The 17,090-nt window shown below is 43.8% G+C and overlaps 1 protein-coding gene across 9 annotated transcripts in view; it reads right to left on the bottom strand.

Moving 5' to 3' along the window:
- The window catches only part of KLHL15 (kelch like family member 15), a 90,051-nt gene that overhangs the window by 33,689 nt on the left and 39,272 nt on the right, over positions 1-17,090 (bottom strand). The window contains exons 1-2 of one of the 9 annotated variants that reach the window (XM_087871340.1): positions 13,824-14,005; positions 13,322-13,440 (exon numbers count right to left, since the gene is read on the bottom strand). The exons of 5 other annotated variants lie outside the window; for them this stretch is intronic. The gene's annotated coding sequence lies outside the window, so the exon portion shown is untranslated. Of the gene's footprint in view, positions 1-4,720; positions 4,860-13,091; positions 13,243-13,321; positions 13,442-13,823; positions 14,006-15,163; positions 15,253-17,090 lie in introns of those variants that run through there. 3 more of the 9 variants (XM_060694047.2, XM_060694048.2, XM_034433173.3) reach the window with 3 other exon arrangements.

Below are 17,090 nucleotides of genomic sequence, written 5' to 3'. Positions count from 1 at the left end.
ATTAATATTGGAACAAAGTTGATAACACTGGTATTAACAGTGAGAAAAATAAAGATGATTACACTGGGATTAATATTGGAACAAAGTTGATAACACTGGGATTAGCAGTGAGAAAAATAAAGAGGAACATACTGGGATTAACAGTGGAATAAAGATGAGTATACTGGGATTAATAGTGGAAAGATAAAAGAAAAGGTTAAATTAGAAAATTGACAGCTACAATAATTGGAATATTGCTTAGCAATTATAATAATTTGAACATTTTTTACTTAAGTAAAAAAGAAAATTGAAACAATATATGATTATGATTTATAAACAAAAATTACTTAATTGGTGTTATATGTTTAAATGTTAAATTGCTATATTTTTAAGATTAAAGATAAGATTTAAATTTGATAAAGTAATAATGGAATAAGGATTTAATGAGTATCATGAAATATAAATATGTTTGAACTGTACTGAAATGTATTATGAGTTATTAATTGAATTAAGATTAAAGTGAGCTAATAAAAGAGTAATTGTTTTGATTAAGTAAATATGTGTTAATTTTTTTTTAAAGATGGTATTAGTTGAATATGCGATTTAAGATTAAGAAATAAGTGTTATGGCAAAATAGAATAGATAAAATTTTGTTAAAAATGACCAAATATTGAACAAATTGATGACCGGATCAAAGCTCTGTTCTGAAAAGATGTAGTTTGTATGTTTGGAAAAAAAATAAAAAAACTTTTTGGAAAAAAAAAAAAAAGAATATCCCACGCTGCATGTGATGGTTGATAATATGGAATACTCATAGGTAGACAGAAATTTGTCTGGTGCCACTTCAGTTCAAGTTGGGACAACCCAATTCCTCCTTCCTCCTGGTGGATTGCCAGGAATCAGGCCGTGCTGCTTGTTCTCAGTGGTGGGTGAGATGGGGGCCACTGAGAACGAGCAGCGCTGCCACAGAAGCGGAGTCTGTGCCAAAGGTACATCTCTCTGGCGCCAGGGTAAGAGACGCGCCGGCCATGGGTGCGCTCCCTTGGCAGAAGGGGCAGGGGGCTGTGCTGGCTTGTTCTTGGTGGCAGGCTGGGGGGCACTTCATTGACACACTTCCAGGTTCCTGCAGCACCCCCCCCCCAGCCATTTTTGGTCCCAGGAGGCTTCAGGAAGACTTGCCAGGCCCAAAAAGGGGGATGGCGGGGCGGCGCGCATGCACGGAGTATGGGTCATGTGCGCATGCGTGGGAGGTGGGGGGAATCACATGTACATATGCAGGAGGGTGGGGCACGTGGGGGCGGGCGTGTGGGCATGCACGCACATGATACACACTCCCGTGCTCCCCCCGGTTTTGGCATGCAATGGCAAAAAGGTTAGCCATCACTGTCCTAGGGCCTGGTCTGAAAAGCGATATCCCAGTTGGGGGGAGTAGGGAGCAACTGCCAGCCAATCAGATGTGTTCCCACTAAGGATTATGGGACTGGCAGAGTCTCTCTCTTTCCTGTGGGCTTTCCTGCTGGGTGGTTGCAGGGAGAGCTGCTCTGTGGGGAGACAGAGTGGATGGCTGCTGGGAGAAGCCCAACAGTGAGGATACAGAACCAGGACCCAAGTTTAAGTAAGAAATTGTTAGATTTATAGTTATTTTTAGTCTGTGTTTGCCCAGGCCATGTTTTACATGACTTTTCCTCTCAGAGCAATTTGGGACTGGGCCACGCATGAGTAGGCCTTGCCAGGCCTGTGTGATTCACCTCCACCTACTGAACTACCAAAGCATTTCCCCACTAAACTGCAGGTTCAAACTGAGTGGGCGAGTAGGGGGGGTCATAGGTTACAACCCCCCTTTCGTTCATGACAATCTTATTCATAAATTAAACAAAGATTTTTAAAAAAATATTCCCCCTTTCTGCGCCATCTTCTTGGAAATGCAAAATGATGAGCCACTTAAAACTTTATTCAATATAAAAGGAGCGATGGCATGGTTTGTGATGAGACAGAAACTAAATATCCAAATTCAACCTACTTTGCAAGAAAATTGCTGTTATCGTTCCCATCTTCATATTTAGCTGAATGTGGCTTTAGTGCTGTAAATGATTTGCTGTTGAAGAAATCGACTAGATATCACTGAACGAGGAGACTTTAGAATGAAGCTGACTAAATTGGAGCCTAATATAAAATCTGTCTGCATCAGCATCAAGCACAAGTATCTCACTAACTTAAGTAGACTAAAGCTGCAATCCTACATAATTTTCCCGGGAATAAGCCCCATTGAAGACAATGGTACTTACTTCTGAGTAGACATGCATAGGATTGCATTGGAAATATAATCTTGAGGTGAGCTCAAATTGTATTTTGAATTTGTTAGGTACCTTTATTTTAATATGCATAGTAATTAATATGATCAAAGTATTACAGAAAAAGCTTTCATTAAAATTATTTTATATTTATGCACTTCAGTTCTCTATTATATGTTTTGAAACTTTATTTGCTGTTTTTTCATATCCCTTCATACTATTATTTAAGTTCCTCAGTACTTCTACTGTCTTTCATTCTTTTGTTTTTCATGGATGCCATGTTCTTTGGAACCTTGTTTAAACCAAGTTAATGGCCTTTTAGGCTTCCTCCGCATGAGTAGGAATTCACTTTTTTAATAGTATGAATTATGTGTCATGGGGGGGGAGCATCAGGATTTTAGTGATGCTTAGGTGGGACATGGCCAAAAAAAGATTGGGAACCACTGTTTTAGACTATTCTAACTGTATGCAGATCAGGGTGGGAAGAGTTGAAATGCAGTTCCAGTATGTATTTTACATTATTCCACCCTAAGTAGTCAGACAGGGTATAGAATATTCCTTTAAAGGATACAGAATTAAATTACCAACATCTCTGTTGCCAGGTGGTCTCTAGGGACCGAAGCTGTCTTGTAGGGACGGTGAGCAAGGGAAGCACATTCCAACAATCTCAGGGAATTCGCAAATTCCCTGACTGATCCAGAAAAAGCTCCCTAAGCTGACAACTGATAAGGCAGCCATTGCGAGATGCTATGAAGCTGGGGCAGTCACAGCAAGAGCACGGAGGTGGATGAAGGAGTGATCGGTGTGGGTGGGATGTGTATTCTTTTGAAACTTCTTTTAAAATTGTTGTAAAGAACCCCCTTGAAAGAACAGAGGAGAAGAGAGGGGGATTAAAAGGAAGAGGTGGAATTGGCCTTTTCCTTCCATCTCCAGAAGAACAACAGCAAGGAAGGCAGGAGGAGCCAAAAGAACTAAGAAAGTTAAACTAAAAATTGGCTTAGAAAGAGCTGTTTGAAGAGCAAAGTCAGAAAACTGGACTGGATATTTTAATTTTCAGATTGGGGAATAACAACCAAGCTAAAAAACTATAAGAACTTTTTTTTAAAGGGAAAAAACTTTTTTCCCCCCGTTTTCTTTTTTTGTCTTCCCATTGAACTGAACTGAGCAACAGTGCCATCTAGAGGCAATAGTGAAAATTGGAAAAACATTAGAGCAAGGATGAGATGTGCCCTTGGGAGCCTATGAATTAAATTGATAAGAAGTTGTTTGGATTGTCAGAGATCGGAGCACTGGAAGCTTTGTTGTTGTTTTTCATCTGAATAGTGCAGCTCCTGAAACTTGAAAGGCAAAATAACAGAACAGGCCAAGGAGAAATTCTTCCTTGTTTTTTTTTTGTCGCACTTTGAAATAAGGCTTTTATTATTATTTTTCCAAAGTGGCTGTTATTTATTCCTCTATTTTTCCTATTTAAATCTTTTTGCTGCCATGTGGTAACATTGTGAATTTTTCTTTTGGAATAACTGGAATTTGGGGGCCTGGGAGGTTGATTTGGATTATAAATTTTATTTTTCCTCTCTCTGAGGTAATTTGGATTAAGGTAAGAAAAACCTGAAGAAAAGAAGCAAGAAAAACTCTTGAGATGTGGATTACAAAACTTTTTGGCTTTTTTTTCTTTTTTTTGTTACTACTCTGGTTTCCTATTTTTCTTTTTGGTTTTTCATTTCCTTGTGTTTTGCTGCTCTTTTTTTCTTGTTTTTTGGCAGGCCAATACATAAATTGGCTTGGAAATACAACGAGCTATATCTGGTGGATTACAAAGATCAAGACATTACAAGATGAAGAAAACAACATCAGCATTTTCCTCAGTGTCATCCTCTGCAATTTCTAGTCCTGCTGTACTAGATTCTATGGCACAACAAGATTCTATTAGATTCTATAGCACAAGAAGAAAGCAAATGCTATGCAATTAGAATGAAAGAATATGATACAAACTCTTCATGAAGACTTGAATGAAAGAATAGGCAAATTAGATGAGAGAATGGGGGAAGTAGAAGGGGAATTTTAAAAAGTTCAAGGGATTATGGAGAAAAATGAGCAAAGAATGCAAAAAGTAGAAGAAAAAGCCGAATTAACAAAAAAAAAAGTGGGGGAGCTGGATTATAGACTGACAGCGGCAGACAGAAACAAAGAGAAGGCAATTATCTCCTTAGAAATGGATCGAGCAGATTATTATCTGAGATTTCAGAACATGGAAGAAGAGAAAGGGGGAAATTTAGCAGAGATAATGGCAGATTTGCTAGCAGAAGCGATGGAGGAAACCAAGGAGAGAATTTTGAATGACACTGATGAAATATTTAGCGTGCATACAAGATACGCAATGAGAAATAACCTACCCAGAGAGGTGCATGTTAAATTTACCAAGAAAGCGATAAAATGGGTGTTGGTCCTACCTGAACACCATTTCTAGTAGAGCTGGAAGAGAGCATCCAGGAATGGGTAGTAGCTCTATCTTCTGCACGGAGACTGAGCACGTGATCTTATTTGCATCTCTGGTCACTTCCTCCTTGTCTGGTGATTTCCAAATTTGGTGAAGGCATAGTGATGAATAACTTGTGACCTGCAAAACAGTAGCCCCTCCCGGACTGTGGACCAGATGTTAATAAGGGTGGGGCTGGATGCTCTCTTCCAGCTCTACTAGAAATGGTGTTCAGGTAGGGCCAACACCCATTCTCCCCAGAGCTGTACGACAGCATCCAGGAATGGGACATATCAAAACCTGCCTGTCCCCTACGTGTGGGAGCAGTCTGGTCCCAAGACACCCCCCCCCCGACACTATGAACTCTCTGGAGGATTCGCCTCCCAAATGCCACCTCTGCCGAGGCAAAGGAGTCTAACTTATAGTGCCGAATAGAGATGGGGAGGACCAGGTAGCTGACCGACACACTTCCTCAATAGAGGCCTGTGTCGCCCACGCCAGTCGTGGCTGCGCTTCTGGTGGAATGCACTGTTATCTGCCTAGGTGTAGGCAGGTGTTGTATCTTGTATGCTTTGGCAATGCAAGCTCTAATCAAGCAACCCACCGTCGAAGGAGTGACCATGTGTCCTAGTGAGGCAGACCAAATTCTGATATTGGCTAAACTTCGAATATTAATGTCCTAAAACTTTGGCCAAGGCTGAAGTTCCTCTTCTGTGCCGATAAAAGGTTGCTGGATTGACGAAGGTATTTGACGAAGGTACTTATCTGTAAAAGGGTAAAATGACCCAAAACAGATGCATCCTGTTACTCACTGTTTATTGTACTCCAAATGTCATGTATATCCCAAGATAACAAATGCTGCTTCCTTTATTACCCTTGAGGCGTCTTTCAATCCCTTATCTTCTTATGTTTTGTCTTGAGACACTGGCCAGAGAACATGAATGTATTAGTGGGTGTTTATTATTTCCTCTCCTCTTTGATCCTTGCAAACTGATGGAGGTTAGTTCTTACGTGTTAAATGTAACGCTCCCTGATATGCATATGTAGTTGGATTGTATAAATACTTGTCACAAAGGACCTCTCGGGGTTCAAACTTTTGTTTGCCTTTGGGCTGTTTGAACCGTGCACAATAAACTCTTTCCTGCATTGAAGAGCTTGGCCTGGTCCCGTTTTTTCCTGCAACAGCTAGCGACTCCGCCAGGACTAGGTACAAGGCGATATTTCGCTGAGGGCCGTTTGACCCCTCGGGACCATTGGGAAGTCGCTCCTGAATATTCTCCAGGCGCCACTGGGGTATATCTCCGGGAGACGGCAGCGGCAGCCCTGTGGGACCGACGGTGCTCTGATCGAGTCCAAGAACCCTGCAGTGCAGGATAGGAGGTCTGATCAAATTCCTGGCCAGGAGGTTAAGGAGTAGAGACGTCTCAGACAAGTATATAGTAAAGGTATTGTACCTGCCTCACTTGTAGGCAGAAGAAGGGACATGATCAATCCCTTGGACTCGGGGTGGCAACCCTAACGAAGTCCGTGTCAGGTTGTGTGGGTTGGGTAAGCCGTTGCAGTTCTCGTTAGTGACCGTGAGTTCCGGGGCTACGAGTCGGCAGCAGTGTGCTAGGATGGGGGGAGCTCAAAGCGTGCCCAACACTCCGTTGGCGTGCATGTTAAAAGGTTTTGGAAGAAACAGTGGATAAATTGTGGGGAGTGATAGTGGTAAATCAGGATAAATATCCTGATCAATTTCTATATATTGATCAGTGGGCAAGGGCTTTAACGGAAAAAGCTGAGGATTTGTTGCAATGTCAGGCTGAAATGGTTAGGTTATGTGTATCTAGGGCAGGCAGGAAAAGTAAGGGGGTGCGGGGTAAGCAAGGGAAGGGTGGAGAAAGTGAAGGTTATGCAATACAAAGAAGTATTTTGTAAAGAAGTTGCAAAACCTAGAAGGAGGAAAAACACAAGTGAATTATTGGAAATAGCAAAGAAGGTGTATGTGAATAGGGATAAGGTGGAGAAGAAAGAGCAGGAGGCACGGATGAATAAAAAGGCTGGTTTGTTGGCAGTGGCACTGCAAAGTGGGATGCAAGGGGTTTTTTCTCAGAATTTACCCCTGGGTCCTAATCAATGTGTAAGGGGGAAGGGCAATGGCAGAGGGAATGCCCAAGACGGATGGTGAGAGGTAGAGGGATGAGAAGACCGGATTTTGGGTCAGGGATGTGTGGGCAGTTCTCTGGGAGAAGGGGAGAACGAGGACAGAGGGGAGATTTGAGTAGAAGGTTGGACAGACAAGTTCAGGTTGGGGTTTTGGTAGAGGATTTGGAGAGGGCGCGGGGCAGCAGGAAGCGGAAAGTATTGGATTGGCAGACATGACTTGGTCAGATTGAGGGGGACCAGGCTTGGAAGAACCCCCGCCTGAGCCATTGGTTACAATGAAAATAGGGGGTCAGCACACAACGTTTCTGGTAGATATGGGAGCAGGAAGATCAGTTGTAAATAAGCAGATTGCAGCCCCCGGATCCTGTAAAATTCAGGTCCAGGGGGTATCAGGGCAAGTTAGGGGGCGACAGGTCTTGAAACCAGTGATGTGTGACTTTAAGGGAGCTGAAATCCAGCATGAATTTTTGTATGTTTCTGAATGCCCTATTCCATTCTTAGGCAGGGATCTGCTTAGCAAATTAGGGGCAACAATTTCATTTGATGAGGGTCGCCAAAGGGTGACCATAAGACGTTCTCCGGAGGAAACTTGGAGGAAACTTGGAGGTTGATGGTAGGGAGACAGGTTGAAGGGAAGTGGGGTTGTTTGATGTGCCTGAGGATAACCTGCCGGGTTTTGCAGCTCACCACCCTCCAGTGGTGGTGGAACTAAAACCTGGAGCAGTTCCTGTGAGTATAAGGCAGCGTCCCATTTCTTGGGAAGCTGTTTGTGCTATTTATGTAAGCATTCAGAGATATTTGGAAGCAGGGGTTTTGGTGCCTATTCAGTCCCCCTGGAATACTCCAATTATCCCAATTAAAAAGTCAGATGGGTCTTACCGCCCAGCGCACGGTAACCTTACACCCGGCCGTGTCGAATCCATATACCCTGTTAAGTTTAATTCCACCCCAGGCTGAGTGGTTTTCCGTTATTGATTTAAAGGATACATTCTTTACAATTCCCATTCACCCCGTAAGCCAGCCATGATTTGCATTTTGAGTGGGAGAATCCTTATACAGGAACGAAAATGCAATATACTTGGACTCGGCTGCCTCAGGGATTTAAGACCTCCCCCACATTGTTTGGAACAGCGTTAGCTAGAGATTTACAGTATTATGTGCCTCGACAATCAGGAGACACAATATTGCAGTATGTGGATGATGTTTTGATCACAAGACTGACAGAGGATTTATGTTGGGACAATACTAAGACGTTGCTAGATTTGTTATTAGAGTGTGGTTATCGGATATCGAGAAAAAAAGCTCAATTGGTGAAAAGGAAAGTTAGATATTTGGGATACGACATTGAGAAGGGCCATTGAGCTTTAGGACCAGAGCGGAAAAGGGCGGTCCTAATGCTGGCAGAACCCCAAACAAAAAGACAACTGGGAAGCTTTTTAGGATCAGCTAGCTTTTGCTTTTAGTAGTTGGATCCCTAACTTTGCTTTGATGGCAGCACCTTTGTATGCAGCCACCAAAGGAGCCAATGTGGAACCCCTTGAGTGGAGGGGGGGGAACAGAAAAAGGCTTTTAAAGACATAAAACTTGCATTGACTCAGGCTCCAGCTCTGGCTTTACCGAACTTGCGGAAACCTTTTAATCTGTACGTAGACACTAATAGAAACATTGCTTTGGGGTTACTTACCCAGTCTTTGGGAAGTTGGCAACAACCTGTAGCCTATTTGTCAAAATAATTGGATGGAGTGGCCAAAGGCTGGCCCCACTGTTTGAAGGTGCTGGCTGCAAGTGCAGAATTGATTCAGGATTGTAATAAACTTACTTTTTCTTGTCCTATACTCGTGCATTCCCCTCATGCGGTGCAGTCTGTGTTGGATATGGAGGGACATTTGTGGATTAGTGGGCAAAAGTTGACAAAATATCAGGCAATTATGAGTGAGAATCCACAGCTGCGTCTGGTGGTGTCTAACCGATTAAATCCAGCAGCTTTGTTGTCTACGGAGTCTGTTTCTGAGCATGATTGTTTACAGGTATTGGAGAAGGTTTATTCCACCCGACCAGATTAAACGGATATTCTGTTGCCAAATGCGCAGCTTAATTGGTATGCGGATGGATTAAATTATGTTATAGATGGGAGGCGAATATCCAGATATGCTATTGTGGATGATGAAAAAGTGGTGGAAAGCGGTCCTCTGGGGGGTGGACATAGTGCACGGGCGGCTGAATTATGGGTATTGATATGGGCTTTAGAAAGGGCCAAGGGAGAAACAAGGGAGAAACATTGGATGTGTAAATATGTAAATATGGTAAAATAAGGTAAATATGTATGCTGGGTGGCCTGATTTAGGTCATAAAGGGGGGGGGGTTGGAATATGGAGATGGTACAAGAACTTAATAAGCAAGTTGAGAGACTCCAACAATATGTGATGGAACAAGTACCCCCTAGATTAGTAACCTAATGTCACTCATTTAAACCTGGGGACCAAGTGTGGGTCAAGCACTGGAAGAAAGAGCCGCTAGAAGGAAGATGGAAGGGACCTTTTATTGTTGTTATGATTTCTCCACTTGCTATTAAGATTGCAGAATCAAAATCATGGATCCATCGGACACGAGTCAAGGCAGCAGCTGACACCGCTGAAACGTGTCCGTGGACAAACAACATCCAACAAAACTGACATTGAAATGTGCTTAAAGAAAGCTTTTGTATTTTATATATAGGTTACTTTGATGTATATCTGCCGATGTAGCCCGCTGCAAGCTAAAAAGAGGATGGAACACCTGCCCTCTTGAATTGTTCCGGAACTCAGATCCTGACGAGAGACTGAAGATTGTTGCGGATCCATGTGGGAGGAAAATTGGGTGTGGGCACTTTGGGTAATTGGGGTATTAGCTTTATTGATCATTGTGTTTTACAGATATAAGCAATGGTTTTGTGGACAACCAAGGCCATTTGATTTCTCAGTCGTTCCGATCCCTAATGGTCCCTTCCCCAACTGGCTGCGAAGTGTGAACCTCTTACAGATGAAAGAAGTCCCTGCTTAAGACACCCTGGAAGCTGCCTTTTGATGCAAAGGAACAGAAAAGAGATTTTCTTTAAATATGCTGGTTTTGTAATTGTGGGTGTGAGTGTTGTTGTTGCACTCACTGTATATATTGTCTTTTATGTATAGGTTTAAGATAGAGTGTGCGTGAAAATTATAGAGGATGTGTTAGTACATTATTTGGTAATAGATACTGAAGAGATCCCCTTGTAATCCTTAGCTGGTATGTTACCAAAATTACTAGGACAACACAGGATACAAAAGGATTGTTTTAGTTATATTATCTGGAAATGGAAAAGCTAAATGTACCTGAAATTCCTAGCCATGTAACAAATGCCTTTGTCAAATTGGCAGAAGACATAGCCCACACTCTGAATGTATCAAATTGTTTTGTTTGTGGAGGAACTAATATGGGAGAAAAATGGCCATGGGAAGCCCAGGAATTGAACTATTCCAAAGTATTAGAAATGGAGCAAAAGGGTAACCTTTCATATAATCAGGGAAAAGATGGGGATTGGACACTTATCACCAGTTTGGTAGGGAATGTATGTTTCCAAAGGAGGACTCAAACTGAATGCAAACAGGTAGGAAACCTCATATGCATAGGAAAATGGGAAAGCAAGATATGGTGGTCCGGAAGTAATGTCACAGAGGGTATTGATGAAACGGCTCTGTTTGAGGTAAACAGATTAGCCTTCTTAGGGGATCCGGATAATCAAACCCTTGGATGGCTTGCTCCTGATGGATTGTACTGGATTTGTGGTAAACTGGCATATGGGTATCTACCTAAGGATTGGTGTGGAGCTTGTGTCCTGGGAATAATTAGGCCAGGATTCTTTATGCTCCCCCTTAAAACTCGACAGATTTTGGGTGTTTCGGTATATGATGATGTAGGTAATCAACGACAGAAAAGACATGTTGGTACATCTGCAATAGGAAGGGTTAGGACAGGAGGTATGCCTATCCTAACAGGCCTGCAGAATGAATTATAGAAGTTTATGGACCAGCTACGTGGGCGGAAGATGGCATGGAGATGGACATGGAGCATTGAACGTAATGATCTGGAGGAGTGGAGTGAAATTCTAGGGTGAGTCCCTGTCCCACTGTCTGAAGCACCCACTCGTCGGACGATGAGAATTTCCATTGGCTGAGGAAATGACTTAGATGTCCGCCAATGGGAAGTTGAGACAGTGAGTCACCTGCCTCTTTTTGCGGGCCACTGCCTTGCTCCCCTGTAAGGTCTCTTGGCATTGGGATTGTATCTGCCCTTGTCTCGAAAGGATTGACTATCGGAAGGTCTATCAAACTCCTGTGATTAAGGCCTGTAAGAATAGGACCCATTTGGTCCAGTCTCCTGCCGAAAGGACTGTCGTTGAGAATACGGGGTGTACCTACGATCCGACCTCCTATAGGAAGTGGGCAGCACCTTCCTTTTGTCCTTACCTTCCACTAAAATAGGGTCAAGGGCAGGCCCAAACAGATCAGATCCTTTATAAGGAGCTGAAGCCAACCTGTATTTAGACTTCAAATCAGCCTTCCAAGGCCATAACCTGTCACTGCGTTTCTGTATTTACCAGATGAGCTCATTATTTCTGGACTTTCAGACTTTCCGTAGCTTGCCAAGTTCCTTATCAGTAAGCTATGTCCGCATTCCTTTCTTTCTACTTCACACTTTCTTTGTTCTCCTGCCAGGAGAGGTCCGGCTGCAGAGAGGTGGCCGGCAGGAACGTTGCCAAAATGTAATTATTTAGATAGTTAGATGTTTTATTTTCTATATAACAAATAAATGAGTTTATTCTTAGAAAAAATATCTTCGGGGTTTATTTTTTTGCAAAAGTATACACAAGAAAAAAAGCCACGATCCACGTCTCTAAATCAAGGTGCGATTACCCAAAAGCAGAATGGGATTAATTAGCGCCCTGACACCTGGTAGCGGACGATGGTTGATTTATGGCTTTTTTCCTTGCTTGTTACTTTGATGATTAGACCTCTAGGCTAGTTTAGCCAGATGATTACTTTTGCGACTGCGGAACGCTGATTAATTGTCTGCTAAGATGCCAAAAAGAAGAAAAAAGGAAAAATGAAATTAAGACCACTCTTCGTAAATGATTTGATTGATTTTTCCAACGAAGAGGAGGCAAAAAGGAGGTTTTCAAATTTCCGGCTAGAGGGGGCCGTGGGAGTAGAAGAAATGGATGAAATGCTCTTACGAAGGGTTCAGAAGGAAGATAAAGGCAGAGCTGCTTTTGAAGGTAATGTGCTGCGACCGAGGTCAGTGACACCCCCTTCCAATTATGCATGCTCTCAAACAGTCATCCCAGAACCTTCTGAATTTGTAACACTTGGTGCAGGGCCAGATTTTCTACAAACTGCCGAGCATTTTTACTCCCACGCAGAGAGAGAAATAATTCATTATTCTCCTCACTGTTCCGATCTCTCCCTTCGTGAGCTAGCTGTAAAAAGCTATAGTGATCTAATCAAAATTTTTGAACAGGAGCTGTCCCAGGCAAAAATGGCTTTATCTATGCTTGAGCAAGATAAGAGAGAGGCTAGTGCTTTTAAAATCTCTGAAAACGTCATTTTGCCTTCTCCTTCGGAGCCAAAGACACACACCCTGGTGGATTTTGTGTCAGGCCAATCAGAACAGAGAGCTGTGCATACGTCACATTTGCCTTCTCAAATTACATATCATGCCAAGAAAGCAGAAAGATTACCTGAGCTGCCTAAAACTAAAGTTGCAGCACCATCTGCTGGCGAAAGTAATTACTAGAGAAAGCTGAAATGCACCGCATCTTCAGAGAGCAATTACAATTGTTGCAGAAGACTCTATCAGAGATGTCTTTAACTCACTCAGATATTCAGGCTGCAATGCCACAAGTGTCTCCACAGGCTCAATTTCCAGCACCCCCTGGTGGTGCTGGTGTCCTTTTAGATGGAACACAACAAAGTTTAATGCAGCAAAGGCAAATGACTGCGTCTCCAGCAGGCCATGTTAATATTGCAGCTCAAATGCAACAGCCTCAACCACAAATGCATGCACACGTGCCTCCAGCTGTACAACCAGGGCCAATCCCTGGTCCACCTCCAGCACAACAAGCACAGCAAATACCACACGTATTTTTACCAGCACAGCCAGCATACCAAATGTATGTTCCTCACCAGGCATTTTCTGTTGCTCCACTAGCTGATGAGTCGAAATTAAAGATGTCAGGACAGAATTATAAGGCCTGGGTCAGTGAGATTGGATTGTTACTTCGCAGAGAAGGTACTCACTGTATGGTTTTTAATCCTCCTGCTCAGCCATGGACTCCTGCAATAAGAGACTTAGAGACTAAAGCTTGCACAACATTATTGATACTGAACTGGATGGATACTGAACTGCAGGTTACCTTTCTGCCTGATGCAACAGCCCAACAAAGTTGGGTCCAATTGGAAAATTGCTACAGGCCTGTTTCAATTGAATCTTCATGTTTGCTCATGTCTGAGTTCCATGGTTCAAGATTGAAACCTGGTGAACAAATTGGAGGACATTTAACCAAACTGAGAGGAATCAGAAGAGAATTGAGAGAAAGAGGCTATAATATTGATGATATTCAAATGATCAGCATTATTATTAACTCATTGAATTATGAATGGAAAGATGCCATTTCAAAGATTAACCAAGTGCCCATTGGTCAACGCACAGTGGACAATGTATGCAGACTTTTAATTGAAGAAGCACTAATGCTAGCCACACCACACTTGAGAGGACCACCCGCATCAAGAGCTCCAGCTAGGCATCCCTTGCGAGGAAGGACCTATGCTCCAAGGATGCCAAGATGCTACATCTGTAACCATGTGGGACATGCCACCTGGGATTGTCCCCAACGAGTTCCAGCTCCCGTCACATACCAGCCCAGAGGAACAGACTCCAGAGGCAGAGGCAGAGGCGGTAGACAAGGTTGTCGTGGTCCCCGGCATGAACCACAAGCTCCACTCGCCACATTGGCTTTAACCAATGATCCACAACCTCAACCAGAGTACGACAGATGACTCCTGTGGACTTTGGACAGTGGAGCAGCTTTGCATGTTACCTACAGAAAGGAAATTTTCACAGAGATGCACGAGCCTGAACCTGAACTACGTGAATTTTATTCTTTTTCAAATCATCCTTGTCAGGTCAAAGGAAAAGGAACTGTTTATGTTGAAGAACTCAATGCATTCATTCCTGATGTTTATTACATACCAACAGCAACCAGTAATTTGCTTAGTCAGAGTCACTTGTCTAGAGCATTAAAGTTCCAGGTTCACCACCTTGAAAAAGCAAATTACATAGTTAAAGATGGAGATATTGTTGCTGAAACCATGTTAATTGGTAGTGCTTATTACTTAAAGCCAAAGCCTAAACCGCAAACACAGGCAAGTATACAAACTCCAAAAGGGAAGAGCACAGGCCCAGAGAGAGATGCTCCAGTGAGAGATCCTGTTGCTACTCCAAAGGCTTCTAAAGCCAACAAAAAGAAAATTAGGAAACAGGTTGCTCAGAGCAAGCCTGAGGTTCCTCATAAAACTGTTAATGTTGAGAATTCACTAACTGGTAAACCTTTGCATTTCAGGTGTATCCATAAATGGCATAGAAGATTGGGGCATGCCAGTTTCCGTGTTCTTAGGAAGATGCCGGAGTTCGCAAAAGGTTTGGATCTAAAGGGGTGTAAGGTGTTTTTGGATTGTGCTATCTGCAAAAAGGCCAAATCCAAAGCAGCAGCCATTCCCAAACGCGCTACACGCCTGTCAACACACATTTTTGATTTGGTTCACACTGACATAGTTGGTCCTTTTCCGCCAACACTTGGTGGTAGAAAATATTTTTTAACAATTATTGATAATTACTCTAGATATGGATATGTATATCCTATGAAAGAAAAATCTGAGTCCTTTCAGATCTTTAAAGACTTTGCTGCTCTTTCTACCCAACACCAAGTCCGCATCGCCAGAATCCAGAGTGATCATGGTGCTGAATTCATGTCTCAGCGTTTCTAGGACTAGATGCGTAAAAATGGAATTCTTCATCAGACGTTGGCCCCTTACACACCAGCTCATAACGGGGTCGCCGTTATAACCTACTCACCGACAGTCCGAACTGAAAGTGTAAAAATTGCTTTAGCAACTGCAACTATTCTTGGTTTAGAAGTTTTCCAGTTCGATGTTGACACAGTTTATCTACATGCAGACCTAGATTGGTCGTTGCTTACCTGAACGACCCTTTTATACTCGACGTTCAGACACTCCTCAGTCTGGGTTACGATCACTCCTATTTGCACAGCTGAGTGTCAATCAAATCCCTCTGGAGCTGCATCCTCCTCTCTTCCTGCTTCCTCCTCAGACTTTTCACGAAGACAACTTGGCTCAATAGCAGCAGGATCGACCATTAGAAACTCCATCAGGTAGACACACAGGAAGCAGACAGCTACAGAGGGAGAAAAAGCAGACCTCCACCAAAGCCAGGCACGGCCAAGAAAGGGAGGGACGGAGTGTCTGAACGTCGAGTATAAAAGGGTCGTTCAGGTAAGCAACGACCATTTTCCTACTCGCCGTTCAGACACTCCTCAGTCTGGGACATACCCAAGTTAGAAAGAAAAGGGAGGGAATTAAGCCGTAGACTGGCCCTGTGGAGAGATTACAGCTTGTAATACCCTTCTGCCAAAGGCAGCATCTGTAGAAGCAAACTTATCCAGCCTATAGTGACTTACAAAGGATGAAAGGGAAGACCATGTGGCCGCCCGGCAAATATCATCTACCGAAGCCTGGGTAGCCCAAGCCGCAGAGGTTGCGGCGCTACGGGTAGAATGGGGCAATATACCACCCGGGACAGGGGCCTCTCTTAAGTCATATGCCTTAGAAATACAGGCTTTGAGCCACCTTCCTACTGTGGTTGAAGAAACCTTCTGACCCAGGGAAGAGGGAAGGAAGGACACCAACAGAGCCTCAGTCTTTCGAAAAGGGGCAGTCCTTTTAAGATATCTTCTCAATGCCCATCTCACATCTAGAGTATGCCACCGCTTCTCAGCAGGATGACGCGGGTTCGGGCAAAAGTTAGGCAAGACGAGTTCTTGGGCTCGATGAAAACGAGTATTCACTTTGGGAACGAAAGCCGGGTCGAGGCGTAGAACAACCCGGTCAGGATAGAAGATGCAGAGATCACTTCTCATGGACAAGGCAGCAATTTCGGATACTCTGCGCGCCGAAGTTATTGCTAACAAAAAGGCCATTTTTAAAGACAAGTAGCGTAGACTGGACGAAGCGATGGGTTCGAACGGTGGACCCGTTAAGGCCTGTAACACCAAGGTAAGGTCCCAAGTGGGGTAGCGATGAATCGGTGGAGGCCGCAAGTTTGAGACCCCTTGGAGGAAGGAACGGATCCTGGGGTCCTGAGACAAAGGAACACGAGATTCTCCTGACAGGACAGTGGCTAGAGCCGCCACCTGTCGGCGTAGAGTCGCGGGGGCCAAGCCCTTGGAGAAACCCGCATGCAGAAAACACAGAATGTCCGGAACAGAAGCAGTTGTGGGGTCTACGTGATGATCCCCGCACCATCTCGTGAAGGCAGTCCATGAGGCGTTATAAATACGAATCGTTGATGGCCTTCGAGCTGCCTGAATGATGGAGATAACATCGTCAGACAAATTGTCCTTGATGAGCTTTATGCGCTCAAATGCCACACGGCTAATCGAAGCCATTCTGGTTCCGGATGACGGATGGCTCCTTGAGTCAGTATTATCTTGTCTGGTGGAATCCTCCACGGTGGTTCGACTGATAAGTTCTTGAGGTCGGCGAACCACTCTCGACGGGGCCAATACGGTGCTACTAGTAGAAGGTTCGCCCGTTCGTGAATGACCTTCCGCACTACCTTGGAGATGATAGGAAGGGGAGGGAAGGCATAAAGAAGGCCCCGGGGCCACTGACTCCGAAGAGCATCCAGCCCCTCCGCTGCTGGACATGGATAGCGGGAGAAGAATCTCGGCAATTGGGTGTTCTGAGCCGTCGCAAACAGGTCCACTAGGGGAAGGCCGAACCTCCTGGACAGGTCCTGGAACAAGCTGGGGTCTAACTTCCACTCGGCGTGATCTATTTGGTCTCTGCTGAGCCAATCTGCTTCTCGATTGAGAGTCCCCGAGATGT

Source organism: Pantherophis guttatus, chromosome 5 (assembly GCF_059756535.1).
Source record: "Pantherophis guttatus breed Tessera chromosome 5, ASM5975653v1, whole genome shotgun sequence".
Classification (NCBI taxonomy): domain Eukaryota; kingdom Metazoa; phylum Chordata; class Lepidosauria; order Squamata; family Colubridae; genus Pantherophis; species Pantherophis guttatus.
This window is presented reverse-complemented; position numbering and strand designations above follow the sequence as displayed.